Consider the following 22,979-nt stretch of genomic DNA (forward strand, 5'->3'; position numbering starts at 1 on the left):
AAACCAACCAATCAAATCAAACCAAAACAAACAAACAAACAAACAGCTTGAATTTAAATGAAAAAGTTGCAACTCACATTTTAAAAGGCTTTTCTTAGCACATATGACAACAAAACAAACTCGTTCACCAGCTTTTTAACAAGTGGACCAAATAAAGGAAAATTGCAACCATGTTTGCACATTGTTTCACAGTACTCTGATTTTCTGAAGACATGGATCAAATAATCATCAGTCACATAATATTATGCAATACTGAAGCTCCAAATCATGACACAGATGTCAGAGAAGAACTTTGCCCACCACTCTGACACAGTATTTAACGAACTGCATAGTGGATTATATGACAACAGATAAAAGAGAGATCATCTCTATGGAAACACTATGGTATACTTGAACAGTAATGGATAGCTCAAAAATGCACTATCCAAATGTTACAAGGAAGTTCAGAAATATAATGATTATAAACTAGTGCCTACATAACCAAAGTGGAGCTATGAAGCAGTTCACACAAATTGTGAGATAAATTTTACCAGCCAAAACCACTACAGAGGTGATTAAACTTTTAATTGTTCATTGGCCCTACAGCACATAAAATCCCTGAGGTTCCTTTTTGTCATACTGTAGGTTTCAAAAATAGGAAGTAAACTGTCATGGCAACATTTTTGACAGTCAACAAATTTACACATTTAGTACAATTTCAGTAATTGACCAACTAACTTCAGCTTTGCATCACAAGAATATTCTACATGAAATTCTACTCAAAAAAAAAAAAAAAAGATAAAAAGAGATAAAAAAAGAAAAGGACTACACTAAAACGGTATTGTTTTAAACAGCTTGACTTTAATGATATTTATTCAGGATGCAATTTCTTGCTTTGGTGTCAAGACATTCTTTCTGATTTTGTATTTTCACTGGCCCAGATAAAACACAGGAAGAGAAAAAGCAAATAAATTTCTGCTTCTCCTTGTACATCACCAGAAATGATGCAGTCATCACCATGACTGATCAGTTACACCTACAAGAGCTGCTCTAAAAGTAATGCCTCATTTTATTATGTTGGCCCAAAACGTCAGAGGTAGATGTTGGTGCTATGGCAGTAGAGGTGGAATCTTCCTGCCAATGTTTCATTACGTGTTGTTGTCATATAACAGATGGCAGCAGAGGAGCAGTCTGACAAAACAGTGTTTGACATGGAAGTATGTATGAAACAAAGGTATGTCACTGAATTCCTGCATGCACCCACTGACATTCATCAAAGCCTGCTGGACATTTATGGAGACCAAACAGTGGATGTGAGCACTGTGAGGAAGTGAGTGGTATGTTTCAGCCCTGGTGACAGCAACAATGGGTCACCTCCTCTGGCACAAATGTTTACAAGCACGACACATAGGCTCTTATTCATCACTGGCAAATATCACAGTAATGGAGGTGACTGTGTTGAAAAACAGCATTTCGTAGCTCAGAATTTGCTCTATCAAATAGTGCTCTCTATACCTGCTGTAGTTTCCATGAAAATAAATATATGGCATTACCTTTTGAGCAACCAAGGTATGTGATACAGAGAAAATAAATTTCTCTGAGGGTGTCTGAATGTCCCTGTCTTGACTGAGAGTCTGAAGAAAGATCAATTTAAGTTCTCTTGCACTAATTATTACAGAAAATATGTAGGTTTTCAATCTGATATGCACACACACACCTTTTAATATTTATGAATAAGTTAAATTGCATCCTGTGAAAAATTATCCTGCTTGTACAATTGAAAATTAAGTTTCTAAATTAACAGCTTACAGTGTCATTTGTCTAGGAATTCATAAGGAATTTAAAAAGTTATGAAATGTTATAAACACAACATCCACAATCATAAAAACAGTACAGAATGAAAAACCATGTTCAAATCTTCCATCAGACCTAATAATTAGGCCATAAAATAAATCACATTTCTTAAGAAATGAACAGAATGGATGACAAAGTTTAAAGTAGAAAGATACCTAAAAAGAGGTTTTCTACTGCACACATTTGATCAATATTTTAAATTTAAAAATAAAAAATCTAAATTGTACAGAAGCATATTAGAATGGGTATTTGAAGAAGTTCAATTCCGCAAATTTTAACCTGAAAATTTTAGATAAAAAAGAAAGGTCTGAGCTGTATTTGCATGCATTGTGTATGGAAAAAGCCTAAATAACAAGCACTTCATTTTGCCTTCTGCTTCTTAAAAATAAACCCTACCTCTTATTACTATTATTATCTTTAGAGGTTTTATTCATAAGAAGTATTCTATCAGGCTTTGCTTGGTGAAAGCTTTACTTTACTGGCACGATATGGGTTGTATCATTAGGATAGGGTGACATGGGAGATCTAAAAACACACAAAAAACTCCATCAAAAACTAAAGACAGGCTTGATTTGACTGAAGAAAAGAAGCACTCTTCCAAAAACACAATAAAAATCAATCGCTACAACTATAACCAGTTTGAATAGTCACATGGAGGCAAGGTTAAAAAAAATATTGTAGCAGGAACACAGTAGACATTTTTTTCTTTGGACATATTTCAGGCTTGAAAAATGCTTTAAACTGAGCAAATGCATTTTAAACCGTAAGTGCAAACTACCTTAGACTTAGAAATGACATATTTTTTGGAAAATACATGATCTTTGTGCAAGAAAATGACTTCAATTCAATGTTGATTATAACACATCTCTCCCACCAATGCAGTGAAACCCAGCAATGCAGTGAAACTCAGCAAAAGGCAAAAAGATTTTATACAGAGATATGGATAAAGAAACTGCTTCAGGAAATCACAAACTAGTTTTTGCAAATGAGTCCTCAAAATGGGAGGATAACAACACACTTCAGGAATCCTAAGCCAGGATGTTCTGGAAGCACTTGATCTTCTAGCAAAGAATATGGTTTTGTTAACATGTTCGCATTTATTGCTGAATTTTTGAATGAATGGCTAGGTTGCTGCACCCAATCACTGCCAGAGTAACAATAACAGTGCAGAAAATCATCTTATTAGAAGAAGCTTATTAGAAGAAGCTACAGATAATGTTTACTCGTAAACAGCATAATTGTTGAATTATGCTTTTAAAAAATAGTTAACAGAAAACAGAAATGACAAGTGAAACTAAGTGATTTGCTTAGCCAGCAATTTTGAACTTTGTCTTTTAAAGTGAACATCACAGATGAGAATATCAGTTTCAAACTGTGAATTTTTTTGTGCTCTCTTCAATAGCGGGAAGCAAAGTCAGTTAAATCTCGGAAGTTTTACTTGTGGGATATTTCGGCATTTCAAAACTTCTTTTGATTCTCTGTCAGGAGAGCAGTATTTCCTTCCTTCCATAAGGATCAACAAAACTGAACACTGCCCTAAGCAACCTAGATTGAGATGAAGAAAGTAAAGACTCAAGATAAGATAAGAAAACGAGCACTGATGACATGGTCACTCAGGTAAGGGCAGTTCAATATAGAACCGTCAAAAATGATATATAGGGAAGAGCTAAAAAACCAATTAACATTTTGATCTTTAAAATAGTGGCTTTCATCCTGCAATTTGTTATGCTCTCACTGAGTAGCTTTATAGGAAATGTATGATGAAATCTCCCAAACAATGCTCAAAATGTAGAAGCCAAACTTCACAATTTGCATCATCAAATTACTGCATTTAATGTTTTCATGACTATCATAGAACAAAGTGGCCAACATCTTCCAGAGGCAGGGAATCAGAGATAAAGGACTCATCCACTTACAAAAATGACAATATGAAACAAAACCTGACTTTTATTTCTCCAAGGTAGAACTTGCTAGCACAAAATTAGAATAGTGATAAAGTATATTGAATAAGAAAAAAATAAGCTTCTTTTCATAAATAATGCTGATTATTGAACCACATTTGGTTCCAAAGATGACAAAGATTTTTGACCCATCAGATCCATTTACAAGGTATATGAGCAGAAGTAACTTAAATCTGCCTTTAAGATTCCAGATCTACAGAGGCTAAGTTTGAGAACGCATTCACAGGTTGACTACACCATTAAAGAATGCTTGGAGTGAGCACAACAGGGAAATTATGCCATACCCTTGGGCTCATGGCTAGGCAACATGCCTGAGAAGGCACTCATGGCTGCAGTTGTAGCCATAATGAACAGCACATGTGCCTGGATGCCTGTCTCAACATAAACTTCATCTCCCTTTTTGCTGACATCATGAGGCTGATGTCACAGGGACATTTTTGGCATCATGAAGTCATAGTAAATGTAGCTGGAATAAGCTTTTTTTTCTTCAAAACACGATAAAAATAAATATTCATAGAACACTGAACATATGTTGACCCATCAAGTAGAACTAATATATCGAGTATATTGCTTTGGTATTCAAAATACAAAACCCCAAACATTTAGAAAAAGAAGACAATTCTAAAAAAGACAATAGCTTCTGCATAGGATTCAGACTGGACAGTGTGTACACACTTTAAAGTACAACTATTCAGAGAAAACTCTTGAATAAAGATAAAATTATCATAATAGCATTCTGTGTGAAACATCTACTGTCTCAGCTCACACTTCATACTGGAGAGAATTTGCAAATTGCAGTCTCATATTTAGCTATAGTTATGCAAAGTAATTCACACCCCTGCATCTTGTCATCTAAAGATAACAATCACCAGAGTAAGAGTATTTATGAGATTAAAAAAAAAAGCCAAATTTAGCCCAGGACTAACTTCACATATTATACGCATTCTAGGAACAAGCATATTTCAAATACAGATGGAAAAACCTTTCCTCAGTTGACAAGAATGCATTTGAATAGAAAGACAAAACTTCTCATATCAAAAACTTTTCCATGTCTAACCATTTCCCTTGAAAACAAACTTATTTGCTCTGCCAGGTATGTCTCACTATTTGAATTACAGTAGATGTTTTTACATAAGTAAAACATAAGAAAGATTACACTGTATTGTAAATTCTGAAGTAAAATAATTTACATAGCATTACAAACTGTTACAAAATTGGCAAACCTGTCCTCATCTATTGCTTTATTTAAAAACTTAACTTGCTGATTTGTCCAATTTCTAGCTTAATTTAGAATCAAATGCAGTGAGAACTGGACATTGTAGTCATCTTTCTCAAAACAAAAAATATATGGTTAATTAAAAAAATAATATTTTCCACCCCTTAAGCATATTCTGTTTAAACCTTTGAAAGTGATTCATTAACATTTTACATAATTCTGCAAGGTAGTAAATATCCCTTACTTAGGTTTTAGAATGGAGTCTCTAATTCAGGTGACTTAAGTATCATGATACAGAAAATGGGGTGCAGGTAAAAATATAACCCAGTCCTCCAGCATTAATCCAAAAGCTTCAGCCTTAATCTGAAAGACCACATTTGTATTTACCTTGGGCCTTGTGTTAAAATGAATACTTGAGATAGTAAAAGCTGTCTAGTCAGAAAAATTTTTATAGGTGTATTTAGTACTACATTACTATTGCTTCCTATCTTTTCCAGTCCCTTCATCTTTACAACCCTGTCTGAACCCAGTATGTCCATATCCTCATATTGGAGAGCCAGGACCTGTACACAGTCTGGATGGTGACTTTCATAGCTCTAACATACTCTACATTATCCTAGTCCTGATGGAATCTTGAGCACACTAAGGATACTTCTACAAGCCTCCTTAAGGAGATGGATAACTAGAGAGCAGATTATTTGAAGAGGCTAAGCATTACACTGCTGTCACAGAAAAGTACTGCAATGGGCCAATGAGCTGCTTCCATAGAGAAAACAGCAAACTTACTTCTTTGTTTCTCATACTAAAATCACAGGATTTAGTGATAACTCTGCCATTTTTCTTTTAAATGATGAAGATAGCTCAAATACCATCTTCAACTTTAACATTCTGAAAGCAGCATGGGATGAATATGGGATGACTACCAAATATACACTCTTATTTGGAGAGAAATGAATGATTATTAATATACTGCATATGGGTTTTCACTCAGATCAGAAGTACGAGAACATGGGCTCTCACATTCCTTTGCTGTTTCTGAGCATCTACCCAATGTTCAATGTTATTTATTAATTGTATGTATTGTTAACCAAGATGTTAAAATGTTATGAAATGAAACAGTTGTACAATTTTAAAAAGCATAATAATTGAAGTTGAACTTTTTCTAAAGCTACTTTAAACATACAGATATTTGATGAATGCTGCAGACTCTTACACTCCATAATTACTTCATTTCCCTTTCCCCAGTGTTTCCCCCCACACTAAAAAAGAAGCACTATAGTTTAGATTCTAGTCTTGAGATCTATGTTCTATGTGAATATAGGCTTAACTACTAGGAAAAGTCCTACTGAAGTCACTGAGTGGTATGGATTTGCAGTGAGAATCCAGATGGCCTCTGATGCAAAAGATACAACATAGAATTCTCCAGAATTGAAAAATATTTTTAATAAACTGTAAAAACAAAAACAAAAAACAGCAGGGAAGTGTAGAATGTGTAGAATGGGAGCAGTGAGAATTCTTTAAGTCTCTGAAAATAAAATAATAATAAAAATAATAAAAAGGAAAGCGTGTCCTTTTTATTTGCTATTCAAAAAAGAACAGCAACACAGCTGTTCATTTGATGAGGTACACTACATATTTATTACATGATGCAACATGTGTGCTATTATTCTTGCATTATACATTTCCTGCAATGAGATTTTCATGGACCGTTTAACAATAGGAACTAGTATTCACATTATTACATAACAAGCCCCTGAACTCTTATTGTTAGATCTGTAATTTTCGAAAGCACTTCAGAAAAAAGGTAATGAAGACAATAAAAAGTCAACCTCACCATCATATTGACAACATACATATCAGTTTCTGAGGGATTAAATAAAACCACATACAAACAATAATATAATCCCTTTATGACCTTATAAAATAGATGTTTATACTTCAAAGAGCATTTGTGGGAGGAAAAAAATACTGATATAATCAAATAAGTAATTTTGGATGGCTAATATTAATGTACATGATACGTGCATTAACTTACACAATTTTTCATCTATAAGAAAAATTTTATTTTTAAGCAAGTGTTTAGAAGCAAACTAGATAGACTTGCAAACCAAGTAAATTAGCTCTACATACTGCAGAATAAAACAGAGAACAAATCCTTCCCATAGGGTTCAGAGCACCAAAGCAGCTGTTCTGTAGTCATTACTGTAGTCTATGGGCAGTAGCAGCCACAGCTGCTATACATTACCCTAAACAAGCATTTTGGGCAGTAGATTCGTGTATTCACAGGCTTTATGGTCATCTTCCCTCCCCCCTCCCCCCAGTTTACTAACTCCTCCTCACTTTTACAGGGGCATAAAAACACGTAGAGATTTTCCCAGGGTGGAAAAGGAATGCAGAACTCCTGGTATGCTTTCAATGGCTTTCCCTCATCACAACATTGTATAACTACTGCCATCTGCATTGTGCAGAACAATGGAAATTTGCCTTCTAAACAGTATCTTTCTTCTACATAATCTTCATTTTCCCTTTCTCTGAATAATTGGGTTTTGAAGTGTCCATGCGTTTTTTACTATATTCTGTACATTATTGGAAATGTGCCCTCTAATCTGCTCAATAAATTGAGTAATTAGCCAATCCTCATTGCTAATCTGCACATGCATTTCATAACCAATTATATTTATAATTCCTGTCAAAACACTTCTCTCTTGGATTTTGATTCTATTTTTTAAATTAGTCATTACAATAGTCTCCAATAATTTAATGCCTCATATTCAGACTTGTTAGAATCTTTCTAGCTGATCTTACAATTTCCAGGCAGTATCATGGTATGTTTCCAGTTTGCACTTTTTCCTCAGTACTGTACATTCCCTTAGAAAACTAATGGTGTTCTCTTTTCTCATTCAGGCTTCTCCTCTCTTTAATTCCTCCTGTCACAAATGCTGTACTCAAATACATTCAAGACAAATTTCCAAATCATTTAGCACAGTTCACTAAAGTCACCAGATTTCAGTGGGTGAACTCAGATCTTCTTTCTCTTAAATAAAATTTAATAATATTCTATCAGCACTGTACTGTTACCACATCTCCACAAACTATAAATAAAATACTTCAGAAAGGACATGCATGAAAAAAGTGGAGGCAGTGATGCACCATTTATCTGTAATGAATATATTTTTTCTGCTGTATAAAAAAACAGGTGTGATGGAGATCTAATTTTTACCTATGGAAAAGGGTGAAAAGGAAGGAAGACTAGACCAGTTTCATGGTATACGTCAGCAATATAGCAAATCCCGACAGAGGGTGAATGATTCCTTTTCCAGAGCAATTAACAGAAGCCATCAAAGTATATTACTTACCTAACTCTGCTAGGTAAGTAATGCTTGTACACATAATCTACAAAGTTCTTGGTATTTTGTGGAAAAAGCTTTAGAGAACTGATCAAGTAAGCAACTAACAATAGGAACTGCTGCTTCAACTCCTATTTATACAGAGAAGTTGGCAAAAAGTATAAGGAAATAGTTCAAGTGAAAGTTATTATAAAACAGTGAGTTCTCAAATAGTAGGGAAGGAAGGAATTGCCACAGCAAAGTAAGAACAATGGCATTCCAAAGCCAGACTTCAACAAAGTAAGGAAACATTCAGGAGAACAGGAAGTTATAAATAGAACTAGTTCTAGAAGCAGAAAAATAACTCATCCCAAACAGGAAGATAAAAGGGAAGTACAAAAGCAGACACAGGAGTCTAAATCAAGATTTACTGAATGACTGACATTCAAAAAAAGAATAGTATAAAGAGTGTAAACAATTGCATATACAAAGGAACAGCAAATCCATTATGGTGGTGTGGTGGTAGATTAAGTTGTTAACTATCATTACCGCGCATTAAAAAGAAAACAGAACACAAAAACCCAATAAATTGACATTAAAATTGCAAGTAAACAGTCCTGAAAGAGCCATTCATTAATAGAAAGAGATTTAAAAACACTGATAACAGAGAAAGCTAAAGTGGTTTGTGCATTTAATTTTGTCTTGAAAAGCAATTAATTGTGACCACACAGATGACAATTTTATTAAAGAGGACAGCACAGAAGATGAGAAGAAGGAGAAAGAAAAGGGTAAAATATGCTGCTTTCTAATTTTGGAGGAGTTCATGAAGATTCTCTTAAATTACCAACTGAAAAAAACCTTCAGCTGTTAGAACTGACAACATATGGTTGAGGGAGAGGTCTCAAAATTAAGGTAGCAAAGCCAATACTTGCATCTAAAAAGGAAGGAGAAAAGTGTATCTGGGGACTAACAGACAAATTGATTAAATTTGGATATTAGAAAATTTACTAGAACAAATTATTCAAAAATCAATTTCTAAACACCTGGGGATAGTAAGATAATAAACAGCCAACACATATTTGTCAGGAACAAATCATATTAAGCCAACCTAATTTAATTTTTTTTGTAGTTGTTGTTCAGAATAATTATTCTAGTGGGTAAGAAAGAAGAAATATTTGCACTATAACTTAACTCAGCAAATAAGGGAAATATAGTCTAGCTGACAGTGCTGAAAGATAAGCAGCAGTCTGGAAATTAAGACTACAAGAAGTAGTTTGTAGCAGAAGATTACAAAAGAAAACATTTCCACCTATACCAAAATATATATTTGCCTGAGTCACTCCTCACTATTATCATGAATTATTTAAATATTACATAGAAGGCACCAACTTTCTTTGTAATTTAAGAATTGATCTAAAAATTATCTTGACAAATACTGAAACAACAACTGCAAAATTTTATGAAAGTGAAAACTTTTTTAAAAAAGAAAACATTCTTAAGTACGAAGATGATAACTGATTCAATAGAAACATTAAACAGTCATTTTATTTATGACCAAAGAAAATGAATATACTGTTCTAAAACAGATGACTGTATTGCCACACAAAAGATGAAAATGTTATTTCATTTTATTTGAAGTTTTTGAGGACTCAGGAGTCCATTGTGGGACATTCCCCTTCCACCATGCAAATGACTGGATACAATGACTCTTGATGTGATTTGGATTCTTAAGTCTGAAAAAAGAGATGTCTGAAGAGGAACAGGATAGTGAACTGCAAAAGTGTTTCACATTCTACGCAATCAATCATTTTCATGATATGAAGAATAAACTGGCTTATTTGCAACAAAGAATATTTGAACTTGACTGAAAAAAAGAATTATGTACAGGTGATTCCTTGGAAGCCACTTGCTGCTTTGTTACCCTTTCTCAGCAGTTAAGCAGTCCGAGGCAGGTTAATAGGAGAAGGAATTAGCTACTTTTCATTAAGAAAGGACTTCTTAGAAAGATATTACTGATATGAAAAAGACTCCCATATTTTCCTTTCATTGTTCCCTCCTTCTACAACATCTAGAACCAACATACCAAGAGTTACTTCGTCAGAAGCCAAACTGAATACAAATTCTGATTACTCAGCCCATGGAATTCATCAGCATCTCAAGAGTGCTACAGCAAAGCACTTTGGTCATATGATGCACCTTTTCAGTTTACAAATAGATCACAGAATCATAGAATCACTAAGGTTGAAAAAGATCTCCAAGGTCATCCAGTCCCGCCATCTACCTGTCATCACTACTACCCACTAAACCATGTCCCTCAGTACAACATGTAAATGTTTCTTGAACACCTTCAGGTTCGGTTACTCCACCCCCTTCCTGGGTAGCCCATTCCAGCACCTGAACACTCATTCAGAGAATAAGTTTTTCTTAATGTCCAACCTGAATCTTCATAGGCACAAATTGAGACCATGATGACATGCTCCAAACTGATTAACAAAATTATGAATGCTGACAAACTCCTCAACTCGATGCCTGGATTACTGTTGTAAACTGGAAATATGAAAAGGTAGAATTCACTGCAGAGAAATTCTCATTACCTTGCCACTTACCTGCTTGCCAGGTCCATCTATAGCAGTTCAGCAAAAGCATGTAGAAATGGAATACAGAATCACAGAAATCACAGAATCACAAAGGAAAAGACCTACAAGATCATCCAGTCCAACCACCACCAATAGTTCTCACTAAACCATATCCCGTATCACAAAATCTAAAAGACTATGTAAAATAGCCAACCTTGTGACTGCGTATGTATCCAAATGTACTTATTAATAAGAAACAACAAAACAAGCTGACAAGCATTTGATTGATTCTGGATTTGATTTTTGGCATTACTATTTAAAGATAGACATCTGGAGAGTATTTATATGGACAAAATGCAAAATAAGAAAGACTTGTGAAAAAAAAACACAAAATTGTTCAACTTCATGCTCTAGTCTGAATAAATTCACTTTAAAACACACAATTTCTTTGTCATGTGTAACTTTTGAAAACTTAGCTAAATGATAAAACATGGAATAGATAATCTCTCACTTGCAGAACAGTCTTTCCTTTCTATAGCTATCCCTGCACAACTTGAATAAACTTTGTACTAATTACTATGACAAGGTCTCTGCTTTGCACTTCTTACCAGCAAAACTATTGGCACTCTGGCTATAAAGTCTCCATTCTGTCCAAAGGCAAATTCAATCCATCTCAGCTGCAATGTGAGCACTTGTGAATTTGTGCAGCCCTGTTTGTATGTCCATGAAGCAGGTAAGAAAAACTAACACTATCAGAAGCAGAGATTACATGTTAAAGACTTTGTTCCAAAATTTTTATACATTTTTATGGCTCTTAAGAGCATCCTAATGTTTAAGACATACATGCTCCACAGCATGTTCTATTGGTTGACATGGAAAAATGATTTATCCCATTTAGCTACTCTGAAAAAATGGGAGAGTTTTTGATAGATCTTCTAATAGAGACAGTTCTAATGAAGACATCTTTTACTAATATCAACATGTTGTATTTCTTGGTTACATTTTACAGTCTTGCAGTTTCATCTCAGAAATGGTTACTTAAAACAAATTAGTTTAGGACTCTCTTCCTCATATCACTCAAGGAAGAAAAATCAGGAGTGAAACCATATCATAACAAGTAAGAATACCTTAATCAGCCACTTCTTCAAAGTAGGTATACAAATTTCACTTTAGAAACTTAACAATTTCTTCATTGCAGAGCATGTATTTATTAAAATAAAAAATACTACCTTTTGACAGGATAGCTATTTATTCCATTATTTTATCATTCATGTAAACAGCGTATTTAAATGTTCTATGCTCTGAAATAGTGCCTGTTTATTCCTGGAAATATCTTGGCAGAGTCAGCTGTGCATTAACTAAGGTTCTACGCTTTACTAACTGGGGATTACATAGTTAATGTAAAAAAAGAAAAAAAATTGAGTTCGGCTGAAAAAAAAAGTCTTCCCTGACATGATACTTACTTTGGTGTAAATTCCATGCAATGCTTACACAATGTATTTAAAACAAATAAATAAATAACTAAGAAGCACTTCTGAATTCTTCTGAAGGTGTAGGTACCTGCAAACAAGACAGCAGATCTATATATTGTTAACATATTGTCTCTCTATGTTAATCGCAAACTTGCTAGTTAAAAAGAGTTCCACGGGAGAAATGGCAACTGACAAATTACCAAAAAAGGCAATAGAATGTAGAACTAAGTTACTTAACTTGAGATAACACACAATCAAATAATAATTGAAAAGAAACTACAACATCAACAGGATTTAGCAGTTACAGTACATTTTAACAAATCTTCCACTCAAACGAAGTTCTCATCATAACATATGGATCTCATAGTCGGAAATTCATTAACAGTGCAAACAGATGTCAAAATGCTTTCAAAGCAACTGCCTTAGAAAAGATTACACATATTACCTTAAATCAATTTATAAACATGCCAAAATTTCTCAGAGCTTATCAACCTTCTCTCTTTCCTGTCCTTGCCGTAAAGGTGGATACAATATTCTGAGTCACACAGGAAGAATGAATCATAGAATCACCAAGGTTGGAAAAGACCCACAGGAACACCCAGTCCAACCATTCACCCAGCCCAACCGTGAAGTCTTGGTATTTTCTATTGCATACAGCAGAAGCAAAACAAAGATGCAGCGGACCTAAAAAAAATTCTCTCTCAATAAGAGTTCTTAAAATAGAAGGAAAAAAAAGTAGATTTAGAAATACAGAAAAAAGTTGTGACACGAAAGTACTGGCTTAACCTCATTAGGGCCAAAAACAACATTTCATTTTGTGGGAAAGACAAAGAACAAAAGATGTAGAAACATCAATGCTGTGGAGGAATAGCAGATCTGAGCAGTTGTGGATTTTTTTTTCCTTCTAAATAATCTGTAGAAGATTCAGAAGACTGAGGCTCTAATGCTACAAGAAGCACAATTTCAAGTAAAAATCTCTGAGTTTTATGTATTGCTCACTGAGACATTTTCACTTCCTAGATATGGAAGACCACTGTCACGGTACTGTAACTCAATATGTACAACTTATGACCTACCAGAGTGAAATGCAGTATTTTGTAGTTGCTTGTAAAATAAATTTGTCAAACGTTATAAAGAAGAGTTTAGTCCATTTTTGTAGAAAAGCAATTGTGTTTTACAGTATGTTGAAGCAACCATCTATTTGATACAAAACAATTCACTTTTATAAAAAGCAAGCTGGAGAAATAAATGCACTTAATCTAAAAGATATTGGACCTGTTATTCCAAGTGAAATAAAATTAAAAAAAAGTTTCAAAAATTTCATTATATGGCTAGCTGATGAATTATTTCAAAAGATTACAACACTTGGACCATGGATACTTGAGAATCTGTGGAATAAGTCTAAGAAGTCTATAAAGAATAGTGCTAAGGCAAATAAATTAATGGGTACAGTACACTAGTCACAGGTGAAAATATACTAATGTTTCAGGAGCCAAAATGACTGAAAACAACAAGTACATGAACCTGAAGACTTGGACAGAGGAACCTTACTAGGTTCAGTAAGTGCATGTGATGCATGACTCCAGCATCTGGAGAGGAATAACCACGTGCATAAGTACAGGTTAGGGGCTGACCCGCTGGAGAGGAGCTCTGCAGAGAAGGACTGTGGTGTCCTGGTGGACAGCAGGTTGGCCATAAGACAGCATTGTGCCCTTGCGGCTAATAAGGCCAATAGGATCCTGTTCTAGGGTCAGAAGGTCAAAGGAAGCTATCCTCCTCCTCTACTCTGTCCTGGTGAGGCCATATCTGGAGTACAGTGTCCAGTTCAAGAAAGACAGGGAACTTCTAGAGTGAGCACAGAGGAGGGCCACAAAGGGGATTAGGGTCCTGAAGCATCTCCCTTATAAGGAAATGCTGAGAGATCTAGGCTGTTCAGTCTGGAGAAGTCTGAGAGAATATCTTATCAATGCTTATAAACATCTAATGGGTGGAAGTTAAACAAACTGGGCCAGGCTCTTTTAAGCGCTGCCGAGTGATAGAACAAAGAGCAACAGGCAGAAACTGGAATACAGGAAGTTCCATAAGAACATGAGGAAAAACTGTACTTTGAGGATACTGGAACAGGCTGCCCAGAGAGATTGAGGAGTCTCCTTCTCTGGAGACATTCAAAACCTGCCTGGACACTTTTCCATGTAAACTACTCTAGGGAACCTGTTTTAGCTACGGGGTAGGACTACATGATGTCCAGAGGTCCCTTCCAACCCCTATCATTCTGTAATGTCAATATGTTAGTCTACATTTTCCATTTCCTCTTCTACTGAAAGTGAATGAACGACCTTAAAGTTTCTCTGAACACTATCCAAATAAAATCAGTTCTTACTGGAACAAGTAAGAACTCATAGCTGTTCACAAATCACAATGAAACAATATTCAAAAAAAGCAAGATAATTTTTGCAGGACTCATGTAACAGTGTATCAGTGAGCCTTTATCAGCCCTTAAAGTATAGTGTATGTTTACCATCTTCACCGCCACTGCAGTTATTTTGCAGTATTTGAAAGACTGCTTTTAGCTACTCTTACTAAATCATCATTTCTAGGACCCTACTAAAATCGCACAATTATTCCAATTAATACTTTTGAGATATTATTAATTATGAAATTAATTTCTCAATACAGCAACATTAAAAGCTTTCTTTGGGACTTAAAATAAGAAAACATACACAAGCAGCAGCTTCTTTGATACTGTTCTGTCACAACCATTACGGGCAGGTCAGTGTACATCAGATCTTTCAGCAAAGTGCATCACATAACCTGAGATGCTGAATACCTGCTAGAATCTTAAGCACACTATATGTGCTAATATACTGAAATTGTAATTTTCATTTGTAGCAATAAGTCTTTCAGAAATCTCTCCTCTTTGAAAAGTTTTTCAGCAATAGTTAGTTTACCAAAACACAAACATTAAGACAGATTTAGAATCTGAATTTCCTTTAAGTTCAGTGCTCTGCAGTTTTTTCTAGTTGAGCTATTAACAGTATAAGTTCAAAAAAATAATTCCTGACAACTAAATACCTAATCCACCATTTGAGACTTCAAATTGAGTTTATACTAAGTCACAATTCTGTCTCAGACTCCTGGAAAAAAACCCTGTTCTGACACTTCATCACAAACACTTTCTGTGAGCCACTGCCAGTGACTGAAAAAAAAGAACAAGTTAATCTCTAGTCTGGGCCATTTGTATGTTCTTAGTTCTTTCCTGAAGTATCCTATGATCAGAACTGGTTAGTTATGGATAATATTTATACAACCCAAGCATCAAGTCTTTACAGAGCAGTCTTTGAAATTCAGGAACTGTATCCTATATGAAGAAGTGAGCATAGGCTGCTTGAAATACCTGCCTCTTCTCATAGTAAATGCATAGCTCATGATTTCCCGAGACATGCATGTGAAAAGAAGGAGGATATTGCATTATGAAAGAAAAGAGGTTGCTTCACTTCAGAGTTTGTTGCAGAAAACCATGCCCAGACCATAGTTGCAACACTCAGGCATGCCTGTAGTTAACATGCATCATTACAGTGCTGTGGACTGTATTCAAGGAAGAATGTGGATGTAAACAGTATATCCACTAAGTCATTTCTGAGGGAAATGCAGGAAGCTATACAGAGAATCTGCAAAGGTGCTAGTGGGTAAATTTAATTTTGTGAAGATAATTAACGTTGGTATATTCAGAATATTACAGTAAAGAGACAAATGTTTTTAACTTAGCTTTTTACTGACCACCTGTTACTGCTTTTCCCATCTATAGATACAGGGACACATGCCTCAGTCAATAATTGACATAGGTGTTTAAAGTTCAGGAAGAGGTAAGCTGGCATCCACCTCTCAAGCTGGCATATGACTGTACTTGACTTGCTCAGCACTTACTTCTGCAGCTCCTGCTTTTGAGACTTTGAACAGTTTTACCTTCAGTAAGACGGTAAATACAGTGCATATTTAAGTTTTAAACCATTGACTGAAGGTCAAGCCTATTAGACTCGCTTCAGTTCATATCAATTATCTCTACCATTGAAGGTGATGTAACTACAATTCCAACTAATTAATGCTGTAATATTGAGACAGAGTGCTTAATAAGGTGCAACATGGGAGAATCAAGTTAACTTTGTCAATCTTCTTTGTAATAATGCATTTTGTCATCTAAGCAGTCAAACAGCCTAAGATTTGTAGATACACACTGAGGTGCCTTTTTCTAATCATAACAAGACAAACTCCTGAGACCAACAATACATTTTTCTTGTGGTAAAATATCCTTCAATGGCATTCAACGGAATTGCAGAAAGTATATTTTAATATTGAAAAAGCTAGCACCTATTTGACATACTAGAAATAATTTATCATCTGTAAAAGAGAAAGCCAGAGAAATACCCTCCAGGCAACATCTAGTTAAAAACAGCAAGTAAACAGAGAACTATGCATTCAGTCATTTCTAGCAATCAACAGTGTTAATTTTCTCTATCTTTGTATAGCTGTAGATAGCGACATTCCTGTTAATTTACAGCTATGCTCTAATTCTTAATTTAAAACTCTACTGAGATTTTTATTTTAGCACCTGAACAATCATTTGACAGTGTGCAAAGTGATGGAGAATTACTAGCAAATCTGAGACAGAGGTTTTATGCAAGGGTAAAAATGGTACAAAAGCAAATATAATTCTTAATTAAAGAGATATCACAACAATAACCCTGTTTGAGGGTGGCTGGTCATAAAACTGCCCATGCATCTGGTTATACAGTCCTCTTCCTTAATCCCGTTTTAACATCTGGTAGGAACACAGAGGCTGGAGTTTGGAATCGTAAAGAACATCTTTTCTTCTAGGACAGGCTGAGGAAATGCCCACACTTTTTTTCCACCCTGAAGCTCAGAAATCAGTTGAACCAACTAACAGGTTGTTAGATACAGACTCAAGTCTACTTCGAATACACACTAGAGCTACGCTGGATGACAATACTACATGCTGACATGACTGCACAAATTTCAAAGCTGGACTAGACTGTGTTTCAGTTATGGCTAAAGTTTTTCAAAATTGAACTGGGAACAGTTTAAATTAGGAATCAAATAGACCCCAATTTAATATACTGCCCAAACGCAGCAACTTCAGTTTTAATATTTACAAATGGAACTTTTAAACAGAAAAATATCGTTGCAAATATATATGTGAGTTAAAAATACAAAAGTTAATCTAAAGATTCTAAAAATATACATTGAGATAAGATCTTAAACAGGAAATTCTACATACCATACTGATCTGTTTACAGAAAATGTTTTAATTTAAAATCACTAGGACAAGTGACCTTACTTTTCATTAGGTCTTGCAATACTATTAATGTTAAATATTATTATTTCAGTAATTTCTAATTGACAAGGCTGGACTCTATGTTGTCTTATTCAAATGGGATGTTATTTAGCTAATGCTTAACATGAAAAAGTAATTATATCTTTTAAACATGAATGTACTGCTACAGTAGCACTCAAAGTACAAGGATTGCAGAACCCTTCTATCAAGCTTTCTATGATAAATTAACATTCAGCCCTTGCCACTAGCAGAGTGTCATTAATTATGCTTAGACAGCACAACAAAGTCAGCAGGTGCTTGTAGAAAGGTCATACAGAGGTCTTTATATGAAACTAACTGACATTACAGTGCAAAGAGATATACAGTCAGAATAAGAATAGATTTCTTGAAAATTGTTAATGTTTCTAAAGAAGGAAAACAGCCAGTAGCTCCAAGACTATCTCAGGCTTTTAAATGAAATAAAGTAATAAAAATATAAGCATAGATGCACCGAATCGATCCAGCTAGAAGAAATAAAATATTTCATGAAAGATGTTACAGCTTTGTCTTCAGTTGACTTTAACTACATCAGTGTTCACAAGTCACTGTCTGTACCCTGAGAAAGGTATAAAAAGGGTGTGTGCGTGTGAATGTAAAAAACATTTATTAGCCCCTCCAAGGTATTTAAAGGTGATCCGATTAACCCTACCATAATGTTTTAGTAACGGATGCACTGTTGTATGTTCACTTACAGTGTATAATTGCCATCTACATCACAGGAAGTTTGCCCATTGGCAAAATCCAATGATTTCTATGTTTAATGGAAGGTTAAATGAAAGCAAGAAAATGCATGAACAGCCATTTGATATATGAGAATTTAAAACAACTCTAATAAAGATTTAGATTGCAACTCAATGACTTTTCCCACAATTATCTGATTTCATTTTAATTCACTTTTGAAGCACATTCTACTGGAAAGGAAGCTCTTACTCTTGTGGGAGATAAGAGTAAAAGCAAAAATGGGAAAGATTCTTGAAACATTAAAATTAATGATGTCTAAGAAATCATTATGGTTATAAACTTTGAGCCTGACAGTTTGAATTCAAAGCTCATGAAAACTGAGAAACAGTTAAATAAACTGAAGGACCAGATGGTCTCAACCTTTAGGGAATTCACTACAGACAGATAAATTAGTAAACAGGAGTCAACTGTTTAGTCAAAAGCTACAGAAATTCTGAAGTGTTTTGAAAAGTCTATTTTCTGATGAAAGCCTCAAGTATACAATTTTCTAGAGAAAAAAAACAATACAGAAATAAACAGCATTTCTGAATGCTGTTTTCCTTAGAGTTTTTTATCACATATGTATAACACACATGAAATCTCTATAAACATATTTATACCCCTGCAGCAAGTTATTTTCATAAGAGCAGGCATCTGAACTTGCATTTGTCCAAGGAAGAACTATTCTCTTTCTTTGGTCAGATTCGTTTGATTAATAACTCAGAGTGATTAATGACCAGGATGTCATGTTAGAACACTAAAACACTGAAGGCATAAATTAATTGCAATTTACTATTTCATTAAGTTCAGTAGCTACAGTAGAGAACAAGCATGGGTTCTAGTTTTCATTATCTTCAACTCTTTGACTTTATAAGGAGAATTTGCATATTTCCACCCCTCTCCTATTTAATTACCAGTTGAATTTAAAAAAAAAAAAACAAAAACTGAAAACAAAAACAGCAAAAAACAAGCATTGAGCCTGTATGATTTCTTAGTGGTTACATTCTTGTCACGAGTGACAGCCATGTCAATTATAGGAGACTGGACAAATTCAGCTACAATTTCCTGATCAAGAAAAGGAGAGCAATTTAGTTCAGATGTTTCAGACAGTTCACTAATGATAGATACTGCATCAGTGACTCATCAGAAAATCAGTCATTTTTCACAAATGTTGTCTCATTACTATGTTGACATCATTTTCAGAAATAGAAAGTCAGTAACAATATTTACCTAGTTTTGCTTTTAAATGATAGAGACTGAAACCAATTCTCTTTGAGGTATTCTTCTGTTTCTGCTGAGAAGCAAAGAAAGCAACTTTCACATTAACAATTGCATTGTTTTGTTACACAGAACAGTAGAAGTCAGCTACTATTAAAGTTAGTATTTTGACATTCATATTCACCAGGAAGATATTAGGATAACCAATTCTGCTCTATATATGATCCTATTGATTGGATTATTTCTTTTCATTCTCTTTTCCCTCTCCAAAATGCTTCCCAATAGCTCAAAATTCACAAAATTTCCTAGAAGAGGAAGATGCCTTCTGGTCAGTGGAATACAAGGTAATAAAGAGGGAGTTTGAGTGGAAATTCATCAGATCCTCTATAATACATTGAACTAATAGTACGAACAGATCAAGAAACAAATGAGGAGGAAGAACTCTTTTACTTCTCCTCTACTTCTGTAGAGTTTGAAGAAGGGTGGAATCAAGTTGCCTTTTGAAGGAAGCTATTCTATAATATCATTTGAGACCAGCAAAAAAAAAAAAAAAAAGAAAAAAAAAAGTCAGAAAACTAAATTAAAACATTGCAAGACTCATCCGAGTAATAGCCTGAGAAGTTTTACAAGAGTGGCACTCAAGCTCAAATGGGTTCAACATCAGGAAAGATTATCTACACCATGTTGGAAGACATGAAACAATGAAATCAAAGTGCCTAGTTTTTCAAAATTGGTGAAAAATTTGACCAGTTAGTAAGTAGGATAGACAATACTTAAATTCAAACTCACAAGTGGGAGAATAAACTGAAACTAATTGTTAAGAGCCCTAGCTGCTCACCCAGTGAAAGTTGGTAGGGCTTACTGTCATCTGTTTTGCAAAAATATTTCTCATCAGAATTTTGCCAACTGCAACAGTAAGGAAATGATTTACATCAAGGTCAAGGTAAGTTTTAATGCTTTTTCTTCCTGTGAAGAGACTGCAATTTCACTTGCAAATCAGTTATTCATGTGTTTCCAACTATCATTTATAGGCTAACTACTATTAAAGCATATTTTAATACTTTCAGCTCCTACTTTCAATTAGTACTAATTTTCCTTTAAGTCTTGAAAACAGCTATCTGACACATCAGAAGGAAACCATCTTAGATGTACATGATTTGATGCCTGTTCACATCATAGGGTTTTAATTCAGAAAGAAAGGTTAATATTTTTAAAGACAGAAGGTAGTAAAAAAAAAATCTCTCACAGCTATAAGACTGGACTTAGATTTATTCTCCTGATAACAGCTAGTAATATTGACACTTTAAGAAAGGTTATATTTTACTATGTAACACAGTTTTGTCCATCACTTGGTCTCACAGATACTAAATCTCTTAAATCCTGATAAGGTCAGCACAAAATGCATCAACATACCAAGTAATTATTTGATTCAGCCCATTCACCTAAATTTGATCTACTGAGCATTTCAGAAAAAGAAGAAAAAGTCAAACAAGCACTTCTAACATGATTAATGACACAACAGAGGTCTGTTTTCTATGTCCTACAGTGTAAGCAAAGAAGAAAGCACCAGAACAATGTTATTGCTTGCTTTTCATGCCAACGTCAACGTCAAAAATGCAAACAAAGTGGAGACAATGATTGGTACATCTTCCTTAGCCTCAGTCCTTCCAAGGAAAGGATTTGCAGTTTATAATGTTGGTAATATGAGTCATTTTCCCACACACATTACCTCTAATCAAGAAAATAAAAGGTTTAATATTTCTCGTTGGCTGACTCATATGAACATTGGCAATTGAAAATTATTAGTCTAATATGAAATAACCTTTGCCAGAGAAGAGCAGAAAGATATGCAGATGCTAACTATTACAATTTATCACAACTATGAGGACTGCTCTGAAACTAATGCTTCCCATTTTATGTTTGTTTCTTTCAGCAGTAGGGGTTGAATCTTCTGACCATAATCCATTACTCTGTGTTGCCATGTGACAGATGGCAGTAAAGAGGCAGTTAAAATCACACCAGACATGAAAGAGTGTATGAAGCAAAAGCATGTCACTGAATCAATCCGTGGAGGAAAACTGACATTCATCAATGCTTGTTGAACATTTATGGAGACCAAACAGTGGATGTAAGCACAGTTAGGCAGTGGTTGGTGCATTTCAGTAATGACAACAACACTGGGTCACCACCACTGGTGCAGATGTTTACAAGCATGGCATGCAGGCTCTTGTTCGTCACTGGTGAAAATGTATAGCTAATGATGGTGACTGTATTGAAAAATAGCTTTTTTGTAGCTGAGAATTTGCTCTATCAAGCAGTGGTACTGTGTTTTGTTGTACCCATTGTAGTTTCCATGGAAATTAACAGAAGGCATTACTTTCAGAGTGATCAGCATATATTGTAAATTTTTGTACTCTGCTGGTCAGGTTTCTTTTAGCAAATCTGGATGACTTTTATGATTATTTTCTAGTAAACTCATCATAAGGTATTTCTTCTTCTACAAAATTAGTTTTAGGAGCCACTACTGTAAGAAAATACAATCAGATGAGAAAAGTAGTTGGGTATCTTGACACGCACTGTCAGCAACTTTATGAAAATTGGATGTACATGACACTATTCCCAGTTAAGTTTTCCCTCATTCAGCTCTGTGTATGTAGCTGCTTGTTTACACAGATAACATTTGAGGAAATAATATCTATTTTTATTAAAATGTACATGCTGTGCTCTGCCTGGGATGGCTGCAAAACCTTTTTATGTGATGTAACACCAGTAAAGTTAGACTTGTGACTTTTTCATTTTATCACTGCCTATGGACCATTAAAAATACCTGAATCATTATCCTAGTCTTTAATTTTTTAAATGTATTTTCATTTAAGGGATTCCATGTGTTGAGAACATATGGAAGGGAAGATCAAGAAATTCAGAACCTTTTGATTAACAGTCTTATTTTGAAGTGAATTAATACACTGTATTTAGCCATTTCTGTTACTTTCATTTGCAACTGAAGAGGCCTTAATTCAATTTAGCAGAATTAATTTTCAAATTAATTCAGTTAAGCTTAACTGAATTAAAGCTATTTTGATTGTGGATAAGGGAGTATACATAGGGTTTCACTTAAACACTTTTAAAATTAATTTAAATTAATTTTCCCCAGTGTCTGAATGTAGAAAAACCTTTCAACTGACTGCAGCAGGAAATGTAGAAATGACATGAAATGCCACTGCAAACTCATTTCTAAAATGATCTATTCAGCAAATAGAACTGCCTT

The 22,979-nt window shown here is 34.5% G+C and overlaps 1 protein-coding gene across 1 annotated transcript in view; it reads right to left on the bottom strand.

Annotated features, from left to right (window-relative positions):
* LOC116231794 (adhesion G protein-coupled receptor A3-like) overlaps positions 1 to 22,979 on the bottom strand; it is a 254,504-nt gene that overhangs the window by 72,331 nt on the left and 159,194 nt on the right. The gene's annotated exons all lie outside the window — the stretch shown is intronic.

Source organism: Phasianus colchicus, chromosome 8, assembly GCF_987193195.1.
Source record: "Phasianus colchicus chromosome 8, bPhaCol1.hap1.1, whole genome shotgun sequence".
Lineage (NCBI taxonomy): Eukaryota > Metazoa > Chordata > Aves > Galliformes > Phasianidae > Phasianus > Phasianus colchicus.